Source organism: Globicephala melas, unplaced genomic scaffold (assembly GCF_963455315.2).
Source record: "Globicephala melas unplaced genomic scaffold, mGloMel1.2 SCAFFOLD_828, whole genome shotgun sequence".
Lineage (NCBI taxonomy): Eukaryota > Metazoa > Chordata > Mammalia > Artiodactyla > Delphinidae > Globicephala > Globicephala melas.
Genome location: NW_027207957.1, coordinates 24464 through 42934, shown reverse-complemented (window position 1 = coordinate 42934; position 18471 = coordinate 24464). Strand labels below are relative to the sequence as shown.

At 76.8% G+C, this 18471-nt stretch overlaps 17 non-coding genes across 17 annotated transcripts; all 17 read left to right on the top strand.

The window, feature by feature from the left end:
* Positions 1-1016: 1016 nt before the first annotated feature.
* LOC132595973 (5S ribosomal RNA) lies at positions 1017-1135 on the top strand. The gene has a single exon (XR_009562082.1). It is a non-coding gene; the product is annotated as a 5S ribosomal RNA (ribosomal RNA).
* A 932-nt stretch (positions 1136-2067) lies between these two features.
* Positions 2068-2186, top strand: LOC132595972 (5S ribosomal RNA). The gene has a single exon (XR_009562081.1). It is a non-coding gene; the product is annotated as a 5S ribosomal RNA (ribosomal RNA).
* A 932-nt stretch (positions 2187-3118) lies between these two features.
* On the top strand, positions 3119-3237 carry LOC132595971 (5S ribosomal RNA). The gene has a single exon (XR_009562080.1). It is a non-coding gene; the product is annotated as a 5S ribosomal RNA (ribosomal RNA).
* Positions 3238-4169: 932 nt separating this feature from the next.
* On the top strand, positions 4170-4288 carry LOC132595969 (5S ribosomal RNA). The gene has a single exon (XR_009562077.1). It is a non-coding gene; the product is annotated as a 5S ribosomal RNA (ribosomal RNA).
* Positions 4289-5220: 932 nt separating this feature from the next.
* LOC132595968 (5S ribosomal RNA) lies at positions 5221-5339 on the top strand. Its single transcript, XR_009562076.1, has one exon. It is a non-coding gene; the product is annotated as a 5S ribosomal RNA (ribosomal RNA).
* Positions 5340-6271: 932 nt separating this feature from the next.
* Positions 6272-6390, top strand: LOC132595967 (5S ribosomal RNA). The gene has a single exon (XR_009562075.1). It is a non-coding gene; the product is annotated as a 5S ribosomal RNA (ribosomal RNA).
* A 931-nt stretch (positions 6391-7321) lies between these two features.
* Positions 7322-7440, top strand: LOC132595966 (5S ribosomal RNA). The gene has a single exon (XR_009562074.1). It is a non-coding gene; the product is annotated as a 5S ribosomal RNA (ribosomal RNA).
* A 931-nt stretch (positions 7441-8371) lies between these two features.
* On the top strand, positions 8372-8490 carry LOC132595965 (5S ribosomal RNA). The gene has a single exon (XR_009562073.1). It is a non-coding gene; the product is annotated as a 5S ribosomal RNA (ribosomal RNA).
* Positions 8491-9422: 932 nt separating this feature from the next.
* Positions 9423-9541, top strand: LOC132595964 (5S ribosomal RNA). The gene has a single exon (XR_009562072.1). It is a non-coding gene; the product is annotated as a 5S ribosomal RNA (ribosomal RNA).
* A 932-nt stretch (positions 9542-10473) lies between these two features.
* LOC132595963 (5S ribosomal RNA) lies at positions 10474-10592 on the top strand. Its single transcript, XR_009562071.1, has one exon. It is a non-coding gene; the product is annotated as a 5S ribosomal RNA (ribosomal RNA).
* A 932-nt stretch (positions 10593-11524) lies between these two features.
* Positions 11525-11643, top strand: LOC132595962 (5S ribosomal RNA). The gene has a single exon (XR_009562070.1). It is a non-coding gene; the product is annotated as a 5S ribosomal RNA (ribosomal RNA).
* Positions 11644-12575: 932 nt separating this feature from the next.
* LOC132595961 (5S ribosomal RNA) lies at positions 12576-12694 on the top strand. Its single transcript, XR_009562069.1, has one exon. It is a non-coding gene; the product is annotated as a 5S ribosomal RNA (ribosomal RNA).
* A 932-nt stretch (positions 12695-13626) lies between these two features.
* LOC132595960 (5S ribosomal RNA) lies at positions 13627-13745 on the top strand. Its single transcript, XR_009562068.1, has one exon. It is a non-coding gene; the product is annotated as a 5S ribosomal RNA (ribosomal RNA).
* Positions 13746-14676: 931 nt separating this feature from the next.
* On the top strand, positions 14677-14795 carry LOC132595958 (5S ribosomal RNA). Its single transcript, XR_009562066.1, has one exon. It is a non-coding gene; the product is annotated as a 5S ribosomal RNA (ribosomal RNA).
* Positions 14796-15727: 932 nt separating this feature from the next.
* Positions 15728-15846, top strand: LOC132595957 (5S ribosomal RNA). The gene has a single exon (XR_009562065.1). It is a non-coding gene; the product is annotated as a 5S ribosomal RNA (ribosomal RNA).
* A 932-nt stretch (positions 15847-16778) lies between these two features.
* On the top strand, positions 16779-16897 carry LOC132595956 (5S ribosomal RNA). Its single transcript, XR_009562064.1, has one exon. It is a non-coding gene; the product is annotated as a 5S ribosomal RNA (ribosomal RNA).
* Positions 16898-17829: 932 nt separating this feature from the next.
* LOC132595955 (5S ribosomal RNA) lies at positions 17830-17948 on the top strand. The gene has a single exon (XR_009562063.1). It is a non-coding gene; the product is annotated as a 5S ribosomal RNA (ribosomal RNA).
* Positions 17949-18471: the final 523 nt, after the last annotated feature.

Genomic DNA, 18471 nt, shown 5'->3' with positions numbered 1-18471 from the left:
GATCTCGGAAGCTAAGCAGGGTCGGGCCTGGTTAGTACTTGGATGGGAGACCGCCTGGGAATACCGGGTGCTGTAGGCTTTTTGCCTCCCGCTCCGCCCGCCTTCTCCTTTACTCGCCCGCGGCGGGGGCCGCCGGCTCCGCCCCCGCCGGGCCCCGCTGCAGGCCCCACCTCCTCAGGCCCCTCCCACCACGGCGCGCGCCGGCGGGGTCGCTCCCCGCCGGCCCCGGCCGGCCAGGCGGCCAGAAGGCGGCCCTGGAAGGCAGGCGCACCCCAGACGCTCCCGGGGTGGCTGGCCCGGACCCAGACTCCGCCGCGGGCCCAGTTGCCGTCCTTTCGGCCCGCGAGCCCCTCGACCTGCACCTGGCCGCCCCCACCGGCGCCCAGCCCCGGCGCCGCCACCTGTGTGCCGGTGTGTCCCTCCACAGCTCCCTCCGACAAAAGCCCCCCCCCACCCCGCCCCTCTGGCGTGTCACCGCGGCCGGGTGCGGGAGCGGGATCGAGGGCAGGGGCCGCTTCCCCGGGCCTGCCGGCCACCAGGGGCGGGGTCCTGAGCTCGGCGGGGGGTGTGGGGGGCAAGGGTGGCCTTGCCGGGGCTGAGGGGCCGTGGCGACTCATTGGTGGCTCCCGGTGGCTTCGGGCCAGCTGCTGTCGTCGGGCAGGAGGGCCGGCCCGGGCTGCGGCCGGGCTGCGCCTAGGGCCGCGTGGGCGGGCAGGGCCGATGCCCAAGGGACCGCGGGCCCCGGGCCCTGAAGCCTCCGGGGCCACGTCCCTGTGAGCGACGTGCGGGATCTTGGGCGGGGCGCCAAGCGCCGAAGGGTTTGCTGGGTCACGGCCGCCCTGGGCTGGGAGGTGGTCGCCAAACCCTCCGCCGCCGCCCGATACCCGAGACCTCCGTTGCCCCTGCCTGGGCGGGCGAGGGGGCCCTGCCGGGGCGGGCCGGCCGCCAGGCTGGCGTTAAGGCGCCAGCGCCAGCGAAACTGGGCCTCAAGAGGCCGCCCGCGGCCCCCCGCCCCCGTCTACGGCCATACCACCCTGAACGCGCCCGATCTCGTCTGATCTCGGAAGCTAAGCAGGGTCGGGCCTGGTTAGTACTTGGATGGGAGACCGCCTGGGAATACCGGGTGCTGTAGGCTTTTTGCCTCCCGCTCCGCCCGCCTTCTCCTTTACTCGCCCGCGGCGGGGGCCGCCGGCTCCGCCCCCGCCGGGCCCCGCTGCAGGCCCCACCTCCTCAGGCCCCTCCCACCACGGCGCGCGCCGGCGGGGTCGCTCCCCGCCGGCCCGGCCGGCCAGGCGGCCAGAAGGCGGCCCTGGAAGGCAGGCGCACCCCAGACGCTCCCGGGGTGGCTGGCCCGGACCCAGACTCCGCCGCGGGCCCAGTTGCCGTCCTTTCGGCCCGCGAGCCCCTCGACCTGCACCTGGCCGCCCCCACCGGCGCCCAGCCCCGGCGCCGCCACCTGTGTGCCGGTGTGTCCCTCCACAGCTCCCTCCGACAAAAGCCCCCCCCCACCCCGCCCCTCTGGCGTGTCACCGCGGCCGGGTGCGGGAGCGGGATCGAGGGCAGGGGCCGCTTCCCCGGGCCTGCCGGCCACCAGGGGCGGGGTCCTGAGCTCGGCGGGGGGTGTGGGGGCAAGGGTGGCCTTGCCGGGGCTGAGGGGCCGTGGCGACTCAATGGTGGCTCCCGGTGGCTTCGGGCCAGCTGCTGTCGGGCAGGAGGGCCGGCCCGGGCTGCGGCCGGGCTGCGCCTAGGGCCGCGTGGGCGGGCAGGGCCGATGCCCAAGGGACCGCGGGCCCCGGGCCCTGAAGCCTCCGGGGCCACGTCCCTGTGAGCGACGTGCGGGATCTTGGGCGGGGCGCCAAGCGCCGAAGGGTTTGCTGGGTCACGGCCGCCCTGGGCTGGGAGGTGGTCGCCAAACCCTCCGCCGCCGCCCGATACCCGAGACCTCCGTTGCCCCTGCCTGGGCGGGCGAGGGGGCCCTGCCGGGGCGGGCCGGCCGCCAGGCTGGCGTTAAGGCGCCAGCGCCAGCGAAACTGGGCCTCAAGAGGCCGCCCGCGGCCCCCCGCCCCCGTCTACGGCCATACCACCCTGAACGCGCCCGATCTCGTCTGATCTCGGAAGCTAAGCAGGGTCGGGCCTGGTTAGTACTTGGATGGGAGACCGCCTGGGAATACCGGGTGCTGTAGGCTTTTTGCCTCCCGCTCCGCCCGCCTTCTCCTTTACTCGCCCGCGGCGGGGGCCGCCGGCTCCGCCCCCGCCGGGCCCCGCTGCAGGCCCCACCTCCTCAGGCCCCTCCCACCACGGCGCGCGCCGGCGGGGTCGCTCCCCGCCGGCCCGGCCGGCCAGGCGGCCAGAAGGCGGCCCTGGAAGGCAGGCGCACCCCAGACGCTCCCGGGGTGGCTGGCCCGGACCCAGACTCCGCCGCGGGCCCAGTTGCCGTCCTTTCGGCCCGCGAGCCCCTCGACCTGCACCTGGCCGCCCCCACCGGCGCCCAGCCCCGGCGCCGCCACCTGTGTGCCGGTGTGTCCCTCCACAGCTCCCTCCGACAAAAGCCCCCCCCCACCCCGCCCCTCTGGCGTGTCACCGCGGCCGGGTGCGGGAGCGGGATCGAGGGCAGGGGCCGCTTCCCCGGGCCTGCCGGCCACCAGGGGCGGGGTCCTGAGCTCGGCGGGGGGTGTGGGGGCAAGGGTGGCCTTGCCGGGGCTGAGGGGCCGTGGCGACTCAATGGTGGCTCCCGGTGGCTTCGGGCCAGCTGCTGTCGGGCAGGAGGGCCGGCCCGGGCTGCGGCCGGGCTGCGCCTAGGGCCGCGTGGGCGGGCAGGGCCGATGCCCAAGGGACCGCGGGCCCCGGGCCCTGAAGCCTCCGGGGCCACGTCCCTGTGAGCGACGTGCGGGATCTTGGGCGGGGCGCCAAGCGCCGAAGGGTTTGCTGGGTCACGGCCGCCCTGGGCTGGGAGGTGGTCGCCAAACCCTCCGCCGCCGCCCGATACCCGAGACCTCCGTTGCCCCTGCCTGGGCGGGCGAGGGGGCCCTGCCGGGGCGGGCCGGCCGCCAGGCTGGCGTTAAGGCGCCAGCGCCAGCGAAACTGGGCCTCAAGAGGCCGCCCGCGGCCCCCCGCCCCCGTCTACGGCCATACCACCCTGAACGCGCCCGATCTCGTCTGATCTCGGAAGCTAAGCAGGGTCGGGCCTGGTTAGTACTTGGATGGGAGACCGCCTGGGAATACCGGGTGCTGTAGGCTTTTTGCCTCCCGCTCCGCCCGCCTTCTCCTTTACTCGCCCGCGGCGGGGGCCGCCGGCTCCGCCCCCGCCGGGCCCCGCTGCAGGCCCCACCTCCTCAGGCCCCTCCCACCACGGCGCGCGCCGGCGGGGTCGCTCCCCGCCGGCCCGGCCGGCCAGGCGGCCAGAAGGCGGCCCTGGAAGGCAGGCGCACCCCAGACGCTCCCGGGGTGGCTGGCCCGGACCCAGACTCCGCCGCGGGCCCAGTTGCCGTCCTTTCGGCCCGCGAGCCCCTCGACCTGCACCTGGCCGCCCCCACCGGCGCCCAGCCCCGGCGCCGCCACCTGTGTGCCGGTGTGTCCCTCCACAGCTCCCTCCGACAAAAGCCCCCCCCCACCCCGCCCCTCTGGCGTGTCACCGCGGCCGGGTGCGGGAGCGGGATCGAGGGCAGGGGCCGCTTCCCCGGGCCTGCCGGCCACCAGGGGCGGGGTCCTGAGCTCGGCGGGGGGTGTGGGGGCAAGGGTGGCCTTGCCGGGGCTGAGGGGCCGTGGCGACTCATTGGTGGCTCCCGGTGGCTTCGGGCCAGCTGCTGTCGGGCAGGAGGGCCGGCCCGGGCTGCGGCCGGGCTGCGCCTAGGGCCGCGTGGGCGGGCAGGGCCGATGCCCAAGGGACCGCGGGCCCCGGGCCCTGAAGCCTCCGGGGCCACGTCCCTGTGAGCGACGTGCGGGATCTTGGGCGGGGCGCCAAGCGCCGAAGGGTTTGCTGGGTCACGGCCGCCCTGGGCTGGGAGGTGGTCGCCAAACCCTCCGCCGCCGCCCGATACCCGAGACCTCCGTTGCCCCTGCCTGGGCGGGCGAGGGGGCCCTGCCGGGGCGGGCCGGCCGCCAGGCTGGCGTTAAGGCGCCAGCGCCAGCGAAACTGGGCCTCAAGAGGCCGCCCGCGGCCCCCCGCCCCCGTCTACGGCCATACCACCCTGAACGCGCCCGATCTCGTCTGATCTCGGAAGCTAAGCAGGGTCGGGCCTGGTTAGTACTTGGATGGGAGACCGCCTGGGAATACCGGGTGCTGTAGGCTTTTTGCCTCCCGCTCCGCCCGCCTTCTCCTTTACTCGCCCGCGGCGGGGGCCGCCGGCTCCGCCCCCGCCGGGCCCCGCTGCAGGCCCCACCTCCTCAGGCCCCTCCCACCACGGCGCGCGCCGGCGGGGTCGCTCCCCGCCGGCCCGGCCGGCCAGGCGGCCAGAAGGCGGCCCTGGAAGGCAGGCGCACCCCAGACGCTCCCGGGGTGGCTGGCCCGGACCCAGACTCCGCCGCGGGCCCAGTTGCCGTCCTTTCGGCCCGCGAGCCCCTCGACCTGCACCTGGCCGCCCCCACCGGCGCCCAGCCCCGGCGCCGCCACCTGTGTGCCGGTGTGTCCCTCCACAGCTCCCTCTGACAAAAGCCCCCCCCCACCCCGCCCCTCTGGCGTGTCACCGCGGCCGGGTGCGGGAGCGGGATCGAGGGCAGGGGCCGCTTCCCCGGGCCTGCCGGCCACCAGGGGCGGGGTCCTGAGCTCGGCGGGGGGTGTGGGGGCAAGGGTGGCCTTGCCGGGGCTGAGGGGCCGTGGCGACTCAATGGTGGCTCCCGGTGGCTTCGGGCCAGCTGCTGTCGGGCAGGAGGGCCGGCCCGGGCTGCGGCCGGGCTGCGCCTAGGGCCGCGTGGGCGGGCAGGGCCGATGCCCAAGGGACCGCGGGCCCCGGGCCCTGAAGCCTCCGGGGCCACGTCCCTGTGAGCGACGTGCGGGATCTTGGGCGGGGCGCCAAGCGCCGAAGGGTTTGCTGGGTCACGGCCGCCCTGGGCTGGGAGGTGGTCGCCAAACCCTCCGCCGCCGCCCGATACCCGAGACCTCCGTTGCCCCTGCCTGGGCGGGCGAGGGGGCCCTGCCGGGGCGGGCCGGCCGCCAGGCTGGCGTTAAGGCGCCAGCGCCAGCGAAACTGGGCCTCAAGAGGCCGCCCGCGGCCCCCCGCCCCCGTCTACGGCCATACCACCCTGAACGCGCCCGATCTCGTCTGATCTCGGAAGCTAAGCAGGGTCGGGCCTGGTTAGTACTTGGATGGGAGACCGCCTGGGAATACCGGGTGCTGTAGGCTTTTTGCCTCCCGCTCCGCCCGCCTTCTCCTTTACTCGCCCGCGGCGGGGGCCGCCGGCTCCGCCCCCGCCGGGCCCCGCTGCAGGCCCCACCTCCTCAGGCCCCTCCCACCACGGCGCGCGCCGGCGGGGTCGCTCCCCGCCGGCCCGGCCGGCCAGGCGGCCAGAAGGCGGCCCTGGAAGGCAGGCGCACCCCAGACGCTCCCGGGGTGGCTGGCCCGGACCCAGACTCCGCCGCGGGCCCAGTTGCCGTCCTTTCGGCCCGCGAGCCCCTCGACCTGCACCTGGCCGCCCCCACCGGCGCCCAGCCCCGGCGCCGCCACCTGTGTGCCGGTGTGTCCCTCCACAGCTCCCTCTGACAAAAGCCCCCCCCCACCCCGCCCCTCTGGCGTGTCACCGCGGCCGGGTGCGGGAGCGGGATCGAGGGCAGGGGCCGCTTCCCCGGGCCTGCCGGCCACCAGGGGCGGGGTCCTGAGCTCGGCGGGGGGTGTGGGGGCAAGGGTGGCCTTGCCGGGGCTGAGGGGCCGTGGCGACTCAATGGTGGCTCCCGGTGGCTTCGGGCCAGCTGCTGTCGGGCAGGAGGGCCGGCCCGGGCTGCGGCCGGGCTGCGCCTAGGGCCGCGTGGGCGGGCAGGGCCGATGCCCAAGGGACCGCGGGCCCCGGGCCCTGAAGCCTCCGGGGCCACGTCCCTGTGAGCGACGTGCGGGATCTTGGGCGGGGCGCCAAGCGCCGAAGGGTTTGCTGGGTCACGGCCGCCCTGGGCTGGGAGGTGGTCGCCAAACCCTCCGCCGCCGCCCGATACCCGAGACCTCCGTTGCCCCTGCCTGGGCGGGCGAGGGGGCCCTGCCGGGGCGGGCCGGCCGCCAGGCTGGCGTTAAGGCGCCAGCGCCAGCGAAACTGGGCCTCAAGAGGCCGCCCGCGGCCCCCCGCCCCCGTCTACGGCCATACCACCCTGAACGCGCCCGATCTCGTCTGATCTCGGAAGCTAAGCAGGGTCGGGCCTGGTTAGTACTTGGATGGGAGACCGCCTGGGAATACCGGGTGCTGTAGGCTTTTTGCCTCCCGCTCCGCCCGCCTTCTCCTTTACTCGCCCGCGGCGGGGTCGCCGGCTCCGCCCCCGCCGGGCCCCGCTGCAGGCCCCACCTCCTCAGGCCCCTCCCACCACGGCGCGCGCCGGCGGGGTCGCTCCCCGCCGGCCCGGCCGGCCAGGCGGCCAGAAGGCGGCCCTGGAAGGCAGCCGCACCCCAGACGCTCCCGGGGTGGCTGGCCCGGACCCAGACTCCGCCGCGGGCCCAGTTGCCGTCCTTTCGGCCCGCGAGCCCCTCGACCTGCACCTGGCCGCCCCCACCGGCGCCCAACCCCGGCGCCGCCACCTGTGTGCCGGTGTGTCCCTCCACAGCTCCCTCCGACAAAAGCCCCCCCCCACCCCGCCCCTCTGGCGTGTCACCGCGGCCGGGTGCGGGAGCGGGATCGAGGGCAGGGGCCGCTTCCCCGGGCCTGCCGGCCACCAGGGGCGGGGTCCTGAGCTCGGCGGGGGGTGTGGGGGCAAGGGTGGCCTTGCCGGGGCTGAGGGGCCGTGGCGACTCAATGGTGGCTCCCGGTGGCTTCGGGCCAGCTGCTGTCGGGCAGGAGGGCCGGCCCGGGCTGCGGCCGGGCTGCGCCTAGGGCCGCGTGGGCGGGCAGGGCCGATGCCCAAGGGACCGCGGGCCCCGGGCCCTGAAGCCTCCGGGGCCACGTCCCTGTGAGCGACGTGCGGGATCTTGGGCGGGGCGCCAAGTGCCGAAGGGTTTGCTGGGTCACGGCCGCCCTGGGCTGGGAGGTGGTCGCCAAACCCTCCGCCGCCGCCCGATACCCGAGACCTCCGTTGCCCCTGCCTGGGCGGGCGAGGGGGCCCTGCCGGGGCGGGCCGGCCGCCAGGCTGGCGTTAAGGCGCCAGCGCCAGCGAAACTGGGCCTCAAGAGGCCGCCCGCGGCCCCCCGCCCCCGTCTACGGCCATACCACCCTGAACGCGCCCGATCTCGTCTGATCTCGGAAGCTAAGCAGGGTCGGGCCTGGTTAGTACTTGGATGGGAGACCGCCTGGGAATACCGGGTGCTGTAGGCTTTTTGCCTCCCGCTCCGCCCGCCTTCTCCTTTACTCGCCCGCGGCGGGGTCGCCGGCTCCGCCCCCGCCGGGCCCCGCTGCAGGCCCCACCTCCTCAGGCCCCTCCCACCACGGCGCGCGCCGGCGGGGTCGCTCCCCGCCGGCCCGGCCGGCCAGGCGGCCAGAAGGCGGCCCTGGAAGGCAGGCGCACCCCAGACGCTCCCGGGGTGGCTGGCCCGGACCCAGACTCCGCCGCGGGCCCAGTTGCCGTCCTTTCGGCCCGCGAGCCCCTCGACCTGCACCTGGCCGCCCCCACCGGCGCCCAGCCCCGGCGCCGCCACCTGTGTGCCGGTGTGTCCCTCCACAGCTCCCTCCGACAAAAGCCCCCCCCCACCCCGCCCCTCTGGCGTGTCACCGCGGCCGGGTGCGGGAGCGGGATCGAGGGCAGGGGCCGCTTCCCCGGGCCTGCCGGCCACCAGGGGCGGGGTCCTGAGCTCGGCGGGGGGTGTGGGGGCAAGGGTGGCCTTGCCGGGGCTGAGGGGCCGTGGCGACTCATTGGTGGCTCCCGGTGGCTTCGGGCCAGCTGCTGTCGGGCAGGAGGGCCGGCCCGGGCTGCGGCCGGGCTGCGCCTAGGGCCGCGTGGGCGGGCAGGGCCGATGCCCAAGGGACCGCGGGCCCCGGGCCCTGAAGCCTCCGGGGCCACGTCCCTGTGAGCGACGTGCGGGATCTTGGGCGGGGCGCCAAGCGCCGAAGGGTTTGCTGGGTCACGGCCGCCCTGGGCTGGGAGGTGGTCGCCAAACCCTCCGCCGCCGCCCGATACCCGAGACCTCCGTTGCCCCTGCCTGGGCGGGCGAGGGGGCCCTGCCGGGGCGGGCCGGCCGCCAGGCTGGCGTTAAGGCGCCAGCGCCAGCGAAACTGGGCCTCAAGAGGCCGCCCGCGGCCCCCCGCCCCCGTCTACGGCCATACCACCCTGAACGCGCCCGATCTCGTCTGATCTCGGAAGCTAAGCAGGGTCGGGCCTGGTTAGTACTTGGATGGGAGACCGCCTGGGAATACCGGGTGCTGTAGGCTTTTTGCCTCCCGCTCCGCCCGCCTTCTCCTTTACTCGCCCGCGGCGGGGGCCGCCGGCTCCGCCCCCGCCGGGCCCCGCTGCAGGCCCCACCTCCTCAGGCCCCTCCCACCACGGCGCGCGCCGGCGGGGTCGCTCCCCGCCGGCCCGGCCGGCCAGGCGGCCAGAAGGCGGCCCTGGAAGGCAGGCGCACCCCAGACGCTCCCGGGGTGGCTGGCCCGGACCCAGACTCCGCCGCGGGCCCAGTTGCCGTCCTTTCGGCCCGCGAGCCCCTCGACCTGCACCTGGCCGCCCCCACCGGCGCCCAGCCCCGGCGCCGCCACCTGTGTGCCGGTGTGTCCCTCCACAGCTCCCTCTGACAAAAGCCCCCCCCCACCCCGCCCCTCTGGCGTGTCACCGCGGCCGGGTGCGGGAGCGGGATCGAGGGCAGGGGCCGCTTCCCCGGGCCTGCCGGCCACCAGGGGCGGGGTCCTGAGCTCGGCGGGGGGTGTGGGGGCAAGGGTGGCCTTGCCGGGGCTGAGGGGCCGTGGCGACTCAATGGTGGCTCCCGGTGGCTTCGGGCCAGCTGCTGTCGGGCAGGAGGGCCGGCCCGGGCTGCGGCCGGGCTGCGCCTAGGGCCGCGTGGGCGGGCAGGGCCGATGCCCAAGGGACCGCGGGCCCCGGGCCCTGAAGCCTCCGGGGCCACGTCCCTGTGAGCGACGTGCGGGATCTTGGGCGGGGCGCCAAGCGCCGAAGGGTTTGCTGGGTCACGGCCGCCCTGGGCTGGGAGGTGGTCGCCAAACCCTCCGCCGCCGCCCGATACCCGAGACCTCCGTTGCCCCTGCCTGGGCGGGCGAGGGGGCCCTGCCGGGGCGGGCCGGCCGCCAGGCTGGCGTTAAGGCGCCAGCGCCAGCGAAACTGGGCCTCAAGAGGCCGCCCGCGGCCCCCCGCCCCCGTCTACGGCCATACCACCCTGAACGCGCCCGATCTCGTCTGATCTCGGAAGCTAAGCAGGGTCGGGCCTGGTTAGTACTTGGATGGGAGACCGCCTGGGAATACCGGGTGCTGTAGGCTTTTTGCCTCCCGCTCCGCCCGCCTTCTCCTTTACTCGCCCGCGGCGGGGGCCGCCGGCTCCGCCCCCGCCGGGCCCCGCTGCAGGCCCCACCTCCTCAGGCCCCTCCCACCACGGCGCGCGCCGGCGGGGTCGCTCCCCGCCGGCCCGGCCGGCCAGGCGGCCAGAAGGCGGCCCTGGAAGGCAGGCGCACCCCAGACGCTCCCGGGGTGGCTGGCCCGGACCCAGACTCCGCCGCGGGCCCAGTTGCCGTCCTTTCGGCCCGCGAGCCCCTCGACCTGCACCTGGCCGCCCCCACCGGCGCCCAGCCCCGGCGCCGCCACCTGTGTGCCGGTGTGTCCCTCCACAGCTCCCTCTGACAAAAGCCCCCCCCCACCCCGCCCCTCTGGCGTGTCACCGCGGCCGGGTGCGGGAGCGGGATCGAGGGCAGGGGCCGCTTCCCCGGGCCTGCCGGCCACCAGGGGCGGGGTCCTGAGCTCGGCGGGGGGTGTGGGGGCAAGGGTGGCCTTGCCGGGGCTGAGGGGCCGTGGCGACTCAATGGTGGCTCCCGGTGGCTTCGGGCCAGCTGCTGTCGGGCAGGAGGGCCGGCCCGGGCTGCGGCCGGGCTGCGCCTAGGGCCGCGTGGGCGGGCAGGGCCGATGCCCAAGGGACCGCGGGCCCCGGGCCCTGAAGCCTCCGGGGCCACGTCCCTGTGAGCGACGTGCGGGATCTTGGGCGGGGCGCCAAGCGCCGAAGGGTTTGCTGGGTCACGGCCGCCCTGGGCTGGGAGGTGGTCGCCAAACCCTCCGCCGCCGCCCGATACCCGAGACCTCCGTTGCCCCTGCCTGGGCGGGCGAGGGGGCCCTGCCGGGGCGGGCCGGCCGCCAGGCTGGCGTTAAGGCGCCAGCGCCAGCGAAACTGGGCCTCAAGAGGCCGCCCGCGGCCCCCCGCCCCCGTCTACGGCCATACCACCCTGAACGCGCCCGATCTCGTCTGATCTCGGAAGCTAAGCAGGGTCGGGCCTGGTTAGTACTTGGATGGGAGACCGCCTGGGAATACCGGGTGCTGTAGGCTTTTTGCCTCCCGCTCCGCCCGCCTTCTCCTTTACTCGCCCGCGGCGGGGGCCGCCGGCTCCGCCCCCGCCGGGCCCCGCTGCAGGCCCCACCTCCTCAGGCCCCTCCCACCACGGCGCGCGCCGGCGGGGTCGCTCCCCGCCGGCCCGGCCGGCCAGGCGGCCAGAAGGCGGCCCTGGAAGGCAGGCGCACCCCAGACGCTCCCGGGGTGGCTGGCCCGGACCCAGACTCCGCCGCGGGCCCAGTTGCCGTCCTTTCGGCCCGCGAGCCCCTCGACCTGCACCTGGCCGCCCCCACCGGCGCCCAGCCCCGGCGCCGCCACCTGTGTGCCGGTGTGTCCCTCCACAGCTCCCTCTGACAAAAGCCCCCCCCCACCCCGCCCCTCTGGCGTGTCACCGCGGCCGGGTGCGGGAGCGGGATCGAGGGCAGGGGCCGCTTCCCCGGGCCTGCCGGCCACCAGGGGCGGGGTCCTGAGCTCGGCGGGGGGTGTGGGGGCAAGGGTGGCCTTGCCGGGGCTGAGGGGCCGTGGCGACTCAATGGTGGCTCCCGGTGGCTTCGGGCCAGCTGCTGTCGGGCAGGAGGGCCGGCCCGGGCTGCGGCCGGGCTGCGCCTAGGGCCGCGTGGGCGGGCAGGGCCGATGCCCAAGGGACCGCGGGCCCCGGGCCCTGAAGCCTCCGGGGCCACGTCCCTGTGAGCGACGTGCGGGATCTTGGGCGGGGCGCCAAGCGCCGAAGGGTTTGCTGGGTCACGGCCGCCCTGGGCTGGGAGGTGGTCGCCAAACCCTCCGCCGCCGCCCGATACCCGAGACCTCCGTTGCCCCTGCCTGGGCGGGCGAGGGGGCCCTGCCGGGGCGGGCCGGCCGCCAGGCTGGCGTTAAGGCGCCAGCGCCAGCGAAACTGGGCCTCAAGAGGCCGCCCGCGGCCCCCCGCCCCCGTCTACGGCCATACCACCCTGAACGCGCCCGATCTCGTCTGATCTCGGAAGCTAAGCAGGGTCGGGCCTGGTTAGTACTTGGATGGGAGACCGCCTGGGAATACCGGGTGCTGTAGGCTTTTTGCCTCCCGCTCCGCCCGCCTTCTCCTTTACTCGCCCGCGGCGGGGGCCGCCGGCTCCGCCCCCGCCGGGCCCCGCTGCAGGCCCCACCTCCTCAGGCCCCTCCCACCACGGCGCGCGCCGGCGGGGTCGCTCCCCGCCGGCCCGGCCGGCCAGGCGGCCAGAAGGCGGCCCTGGAAGGCAGGCGCACCCCAGACGCTCCCGGGGTGGCTGGCCCGGACCCAGACTCCGCCGCGGGCCCAGTTGCCGTCCTTTCGGCCCGCGAGCCCCTCGACCTGCACCTGGCCGCCCCCACCGGCGCCCAGCCCCGGCGCCGCCACCTGTGTGCCGGTGTGTCCCTCCACAGCTCCCTCTGACAAAAGCCCCCCCCCACCCCGCCCCTCTGGCGTGTCACCGCGGCCGGGTGCGGGAGCGGGATCGAGGGCAGGGGCCGCTTCCCCGGGCCTGCCGGCCACCAGGGGCGGGGTCCTGAGCTCGGCGGGGGGTGTGGGGGCAAGGGTGGCCTTGCCGGGGCTGAGGGGCCGTGGCGACTCAATGGTGGCTCCCGGTGGCTTCGGGCCAGCTGCTGTCGGGCAGGAGGGCCGGCCCGGGCTGCGGCCGGGCTGCGCCTAGGGCCGCGTGGGCGGGCAGGGCCGATGCCCAAGGGACCGCGGGCCCCGGGCCCTGAAGCCTCCGGGGCCACGTCCCTGTGAGCGACGTGCGGGATCTTGGGCGGGGCGCCAAGCGCCGAAGGGTTTGCTGGGTCACGGCCGCCCTGGGCTGGGAGGTGGTCGCCAAACCCTCCGCCGCCGCCCGATACCCGAGACCTCCGTTGCCCCTGCCTGGGCGGGCGAGGGGGCCCTGCCGGGGCGGGCCGGCCGCCAGGCTGGCGTTAAGGCGCCAGCGCCAGCGAAACTGGGCCTCAAGAGGCCGCCCGCGGCCCCCCGCCCCCGTCTACGGCCATACCACCCTGAACGCGCCCGATCTCGTCTGATCTCGGAAGCTAAGCAGGGTCGGGCCTGGTTAGTACTTGGATGGGAGACCGCCTGGGAATACCGGGTGCTGTAGGCTTTTTGCCTCCCGCTCCGCCCGCCTTCTCCTTTACTCGCCCGCGGCGGGGGCCGCCGGCTCCGCCCCCGCCGGGCCCCGCTGCAGGCCCCACCTCCTCAGGCCCCTCCCACCACGGCGCGCGCCGGCGGGGTCGCTCCCCGCCGGCCCGGCCGGCCAGGCGGCCAGAAGGCGGCCCTGGAAGGCAGGCGCACCCCAGACGCTCCCGGGGTGGCTGGCCCGGACCCAGACTCCGCCGCGGGCCCAGTTGCCGTCCTTTCGGCCCGCGAGCCCCTCGACCTGCACCTGGCCGCCCCCACCGGCGCCCAGCCCCGGCGCCGCCACCTGTGTGCCGGTGTGTCCCTCCACAGCTCCCTCTGACAAAAGCCCCCCCCCACCCCGCCCCTCTGGCGTGTCACCGCGGCCGGGTGCGGGAGCGGGATCGAGGGCAGGGGCCGCTTCCCCGGGCCTGCCGGCCACCAGGGGCGGGGTCCTGAGCTCGGCGGGGGGTGTGGGGGCAAGGGTGGCCTTGCCGGGGCTGAGGGGCCGTGGCGACTCAATGGTGGCTCCCGGTGGCTTCGGGCCAGCTGCTGTCGGGCAGGAGGGCCGGCCCGGGCTGCGGCCGGGCTGCGCCTAGGGCCGCGTGGGCGGGCAGGGCCGATGCCCAAGGGACCGCGGGCCCCGGGCCCTGAAGCCTCCGGGGCCACGTCCCTGTGAGCGACGTGCGGGATCTTGGGCGGGGCGCCAAGCGCCGAAGGGTTTGCTGGGTCACGGCCGCCCTGGGCTGGGAGGTGGTCGCCAAACCCTCCGCCGCCGCCCGATACCCGAGACCTCCGTTGCCCCTGCCTGGGCGGGCGAGGGGGCCCTGCCGGGGCGGGCCGGCCGCCAGGCTGGCGTTAAGGCGCCAGCGCCAGCGAAACTGGGCCTCAAGAGGCCGCCCGCGGCCCCCCGCCCCCGTCTACGGCCATACCACCCTGAACGCGCCCGATCTCGTCTGATCTCGGAAGCTAAGCAGGGTCGGGCCTGGTTAGTACTTGGATGGGAGACCGCCTGGGAATACCGGGTGCTGTAGGCTTTTTGCCTCCCGCTCCGCCCGCCTTCTCCTTTACTCGCCCGCGGCGGGGTCGCCGGCTCCGCCCCCGCCGGGCCCCGCTGCAGGCCCCACCTCCTCAGGCCCCTCCCACCACGGCGCGCGCCGGCGGGGTCGCTCCCCGCCGGCCCGGCCGGCCAGGCGGCCAGAAGGCGGCCCTGGAAGGCAGCCGCACCCCAGACGCTCCCGGGGTGGCTGGCCCGGACCCAGACTCCGCCGCGGGCCCAGTTGCCGTCCTTTCGGCCCGCGAGCCCCTCGACCTGCACCTGGCCGCCCCCACCGGCGCCCAGCCCCGGCGCCGCCACCTGTGTGCCGGTGTGTCCCTCCACAGCTCCCTCCGACAAAAGCCCCCCCCCACCCCGCCCCTCTGGCGTGTCACCGCGGCCGGGTGCGGGAGCGGGATCGAGGGCAGGGGCCGCTTCCCCGGGCCTGCCGGCCACCAGGGGCGGGGTCCTGAGCTCGGCGGGGGGTGTGGGGGCAAGGGTGGCCTTGCCGGGGCTGAGGGGCCGTGGCGACTCATTGGTGGCTCCCGGTGGCTTCGGGCCAGCTGCTGTCGGGCAGGAGGGCCGGCCCGGGCTGCGGCCGGGCTGCGCCTAGGGCCGCGTGGGCGGGCAGGGCCGATGCCCAAGGGACCGCGGGCCCCGGGCCCTGAAGCCTCCGGGGCCACGTCCCTGTGAGCGACGTGCGGGATCTTGGGCGGGGCGCCAAGCGCCGAAGGGTTTGCTGGGTCACGGCCGCCCTGGGCTGGGAGGTGGTCGCCAAACCCTCCGCCGCCGCCCGATACCCGAGACCTCCGTTGCCCCTGCCTGGGCGGGCGAGGGGGCCCTGCCGGGGCGGGCCGGCCGCCAGGCTGGCGTTAAGGCGCCAGCGCCAGCGAAACTGGGCCTCAAGAGGCCGCCCGCGGCCCCCCGCCCCCGTCTACGGCCATACCACCCTGAACGCGCCCGATCTCGTCTGATCTCGGAAGCTAAGCAGGGTCGGGCCTGGTTAGTACTTGGATGGGAGACCGCCTGGGAATACCGGGTGCTGTAGGCTTTTTGCCTCCCGCTCCGCCCGCCTTCTCCTTTACTCGCCCGCGGCGGGGGCCGCCGGCTCCGCCCCCGCCGGGCCCCGCTGCAGGCCCCACCTCCTCAGGCCCCTCCCACCACGGCGCGCGCCGGCGGGGTCGCTCCCCGCCGGCCCGGCCGGCCAGGCGGCCAGAAGGCGGCCCTGGAAGGCAGGCGCACCCCAGACGCTCCCGGGGTGGCTGGCCCGGACCCAGACTCCGCCGCGGGCCCAGTTGCCGTCCTTTCGGCCCGCGAGCCCCTCGACCTGCACCTGGCCGCCCCCACCGGCGCCCAGCCCCGGCGCCGCCACCTGTGTGCCGGTGTGTCCCTCCACAGCTCCCTCCGACAAAAGCCCCCCCCCACCCCGCCCCTCTGGCGTGTCACCGCGGCCGGGTGCGGGAGCGGGATCGAGGGCAGGGGCCGCTTCCCCGGGCCTGCCGGCCACCAGGGGCGGGGTCCTGAGCTCGGCGGGGGGTGTGGGGGCAAGGGTGGCCTTGCCGGGGCTGAGGGGCCGTGGCGACTCATTGGTGGCTCCCGGTGGCTTCGGGCCAGCTGCTGTCGGGCAGGAGGGCCGGCCCGGGCTGCGGCCGGGCTGCGCCTAGGGCCGCGTGGGCGGGCAGGGCCGATGCCCAAGGGACCGCGGGCCCCGGGCCCTGAAGCCTCCGGGGCCACGTCCCTGTGAGCGACGTGCGGGATCTTGGGCGGGGCGCCAAGCGCCGAAGGGTTTGCTGGGTCACGGCCGCCCTGGGCTGGGAGGTGGTCGCCAAACCCTCCGCCGCCGCCCGATACCCGAGACCTCCGTTGCCCCTGCCTGGGCGGGCGAGGGGGCCCTGCCGGGGCGGGCCGGCCGCCAGGCTGGCGTTAAGGCGCCAGCGCCAGCGAAACTGGGCCTCAAGAGGCCGCCCGCGGCCCCCCGCCCCCGTCTACGGCCATACCACCCTGAACGCGCCCGATCTCGTCTGATCTCGGAAGCTAAGCAGGGTCGGGCCTGGTTAGTACTTGGATGGGAGACCGCCTGGGAATACCGGGTGCTGTAGGCTTTTTGCCTCCCGCTCCGCCCGCCTTCTCCTTTACTCGCCCGCGGCGGGGGCCGCCGGCTCCGCCCCCGCCGGGCCCCGCTGCAGGCCCCACCTCCTCAGGCCCCTCCCACCACGGCGCGCGCCGGCGGGGTCGCTCCCCGCCGGCCCGGCCGGCCAGGCGGCCAGAAGGCGGCCCTGGAAGGCAGGCGCACCCCAGACGCTCCCGGGGTGGCTGGCCCGGACCCAGACTCCGCCGCGGGCCCAGTTGCCGTCCTTTCGGCCCGCGAGCCCCTCGACCTGCACCTGGCCGCCCCCACCGGCGCCCAGCCCCGGCGCCGCCACCTGTGTGCCGGTGTGTCCCTCCACAGCTCCCTCTGACAAAAGCCCCCCCCCACCCCGCCCCTCTGGCGTGTCACCGCGGCCGGGTGCGGGAGCGGGATCGAGGGCAGGGGCCGCTTCCCCGGGCCTGCCGGCCACCAGGGGCGGGGTCCTGAGCTCGGCGGGGGGTGTGGGGGCAAGGGTGGCCTTGCCGGGGCTGAGGGGCCGTGGCGACTCAATGGTGGCTCCCGGTGGCTTCGGGCCAGCTGCTGTCGGGCAGGAGGGCCGGCCCGGGCTGCGGCCGGGCTGCGCCTAGGGCCGCGTGGGCGGGCAGGGCCGATGCCCAAGGGACCGCGGGCCCCGGGCCCTGAAGCCTCCGGGGCCACGTCCCTGTGAGCGACGTGCGGGATCTTGGGCGGGGCGCCAAGCGCCGAAGGGTTTGCTGGGTCACGGCCGCCCTGGGCTGGGAGGTGGTCGCCAAACCCTCCGCCGCCGCCCGATACCCGAGACCTCCGTTGCCCCTGCCTGGGCGGGCGAGGGGGCCCTGCCGGGGCGGGCCGGCCGCCAGGCTGGCGTTAAGGCGCCAGCGCCAGCGAAACTGGGCCTCAAGAGGCCGCCCGCGGCCCCCCGCCCCCGTCTACGGCCATACCACCCTGAACGCGCCCGATCTCGTCTGATCTCGGAAGCTAAGCAGGGTCGGGCCTGGTTAGTACTTGGATGGGAGACCGCCTGGGAATACCGGGTGCTGTAGGCTTTTTGCCTCCCGCTCCGCCCGCCTTCTCCTTTACTCGCCCGCGGCGGGGGCCGCCGGCTCCGCCCCCGCCGGGCCCCGCTGCAGGCCCCACCTCCTCAGGCCCCTCCCACCACGGCGCGCGCCGGCGGGGTCGCTCCCCGCCGGCCCGGCCGGCCAGGCGGCCAGAAGGCGGCCCTGGAAGGCAGGCGCACCCCAGACGCTCCCGGGGTGGCTGGCCCGGACCCAGACTCCGCCGCGGGCCCAGTTGCCGTCCTTTCGGCCCGCGAGCCCCTCGACCTGCACCTGGCCGCCCCCACCGGCGCCCAGCCCCGGCGCCGCCACCTGTGTGCCGGTGTGTCCCTCCACAGCTCCCTCTGACAAAAGCCCCCCCCCACCCCGCCCCTCTGGCGTGTCACCGCGGCCGGGTGCGGGAGCGGGATCGAGGGCAGGGGCCGCTTCCCCGGGCCTGCCGGCCACCAGGGGCGGGGTCCTGAGCTCGGCGGGGGGTGTGGGGGCAAGGGTGGCCTTGCCGGGGCTGAGGGGCCGTGGCGACTCAATGGTGGCTCCCGGTGGCTTCGGGCCAGCTGCTGTCGGGCAGGAGGGCCGGCCCGGGCTGCGGCCGGGCTGCGCCTAGGGCCGCGTGGGCGGGCAGGGCCGATGCCCAAGGGACCGCGGGCCCCGGGCCCTGAAGCCTCCGGGGCCACGTCCCTGTGAGCGACGTGCGGGATCTTGGGCGGGGCGCCAAGCGCCGAAGGGTTTGCTGGGTCACGGCCGCCCTGGGCTGGGAGGTGGTCGCCAAACCCTCCGCCGCCGCCCGATACCCGAGACCTCCGTTGCCCCTGCCTGGGCGGGCGAGGGGGCCCTGCCGGGGCGGGCCGGCCGCCAGGCTGGCGTTAAGGCGCCAGCGCCAGCGAAACTGGGCCTCAAGAGGCCGCCCGCGGCCCCCCGCCCCCGTCTACGGCCATACCACCCTGAACGCGCCCGATCTCGTCTGATCTCGGAAGCTAAGCAGGGTCGGGCCTGGTTAGTACTTGGATGGGAGACCGCCTGGGAATACCGGGTGCTGTAGGCTTTTTGCCTCCCGCTCCGCCCGCCTTCTCCTTTACTCGCCCGCGGCGGGGTCGCCGGCTCCGCCCCCGCCGGGCCCCGCTGCAGGCCCCACCTCCTCAGGCCCCTCCCACCACGGCGCGCGCCGGCGGGGTCGCTCCCCGCCGGCCCGGCCGGCCAGGCGGCCAGAAGGCGGCCCTGGAAGGCAGCCGCACCCCAGACGCTCCCGGGGTGGCTGGCCCGGACCCAGACTCCGCCGCGGGCCCAGTTGCCGTCCTTTCGGCCCGCGAGCCCCTCGACCTGCACCTGGCCGCCCCCACCGGCGCCCAGCCCCGGCGCCGCCACCTGTGTGCCGGTGTGTCCCTCCACAGCTCCCTCCGACAAAAGCCCCCCCCCACCCCGCCCCTCTGGCGTGTCACCGCGGCCGGGTGCGGGAGCGGGATCGAGGGCAGGGGCCGCTTCCCCGGGCCTGCCGGCCACCAGGGGCGGGGTCCTGAGCTCGGCGGGGGGTGTGGGGGCAAGGGTGGCCTTGCCGGGGCTGAGGGGCC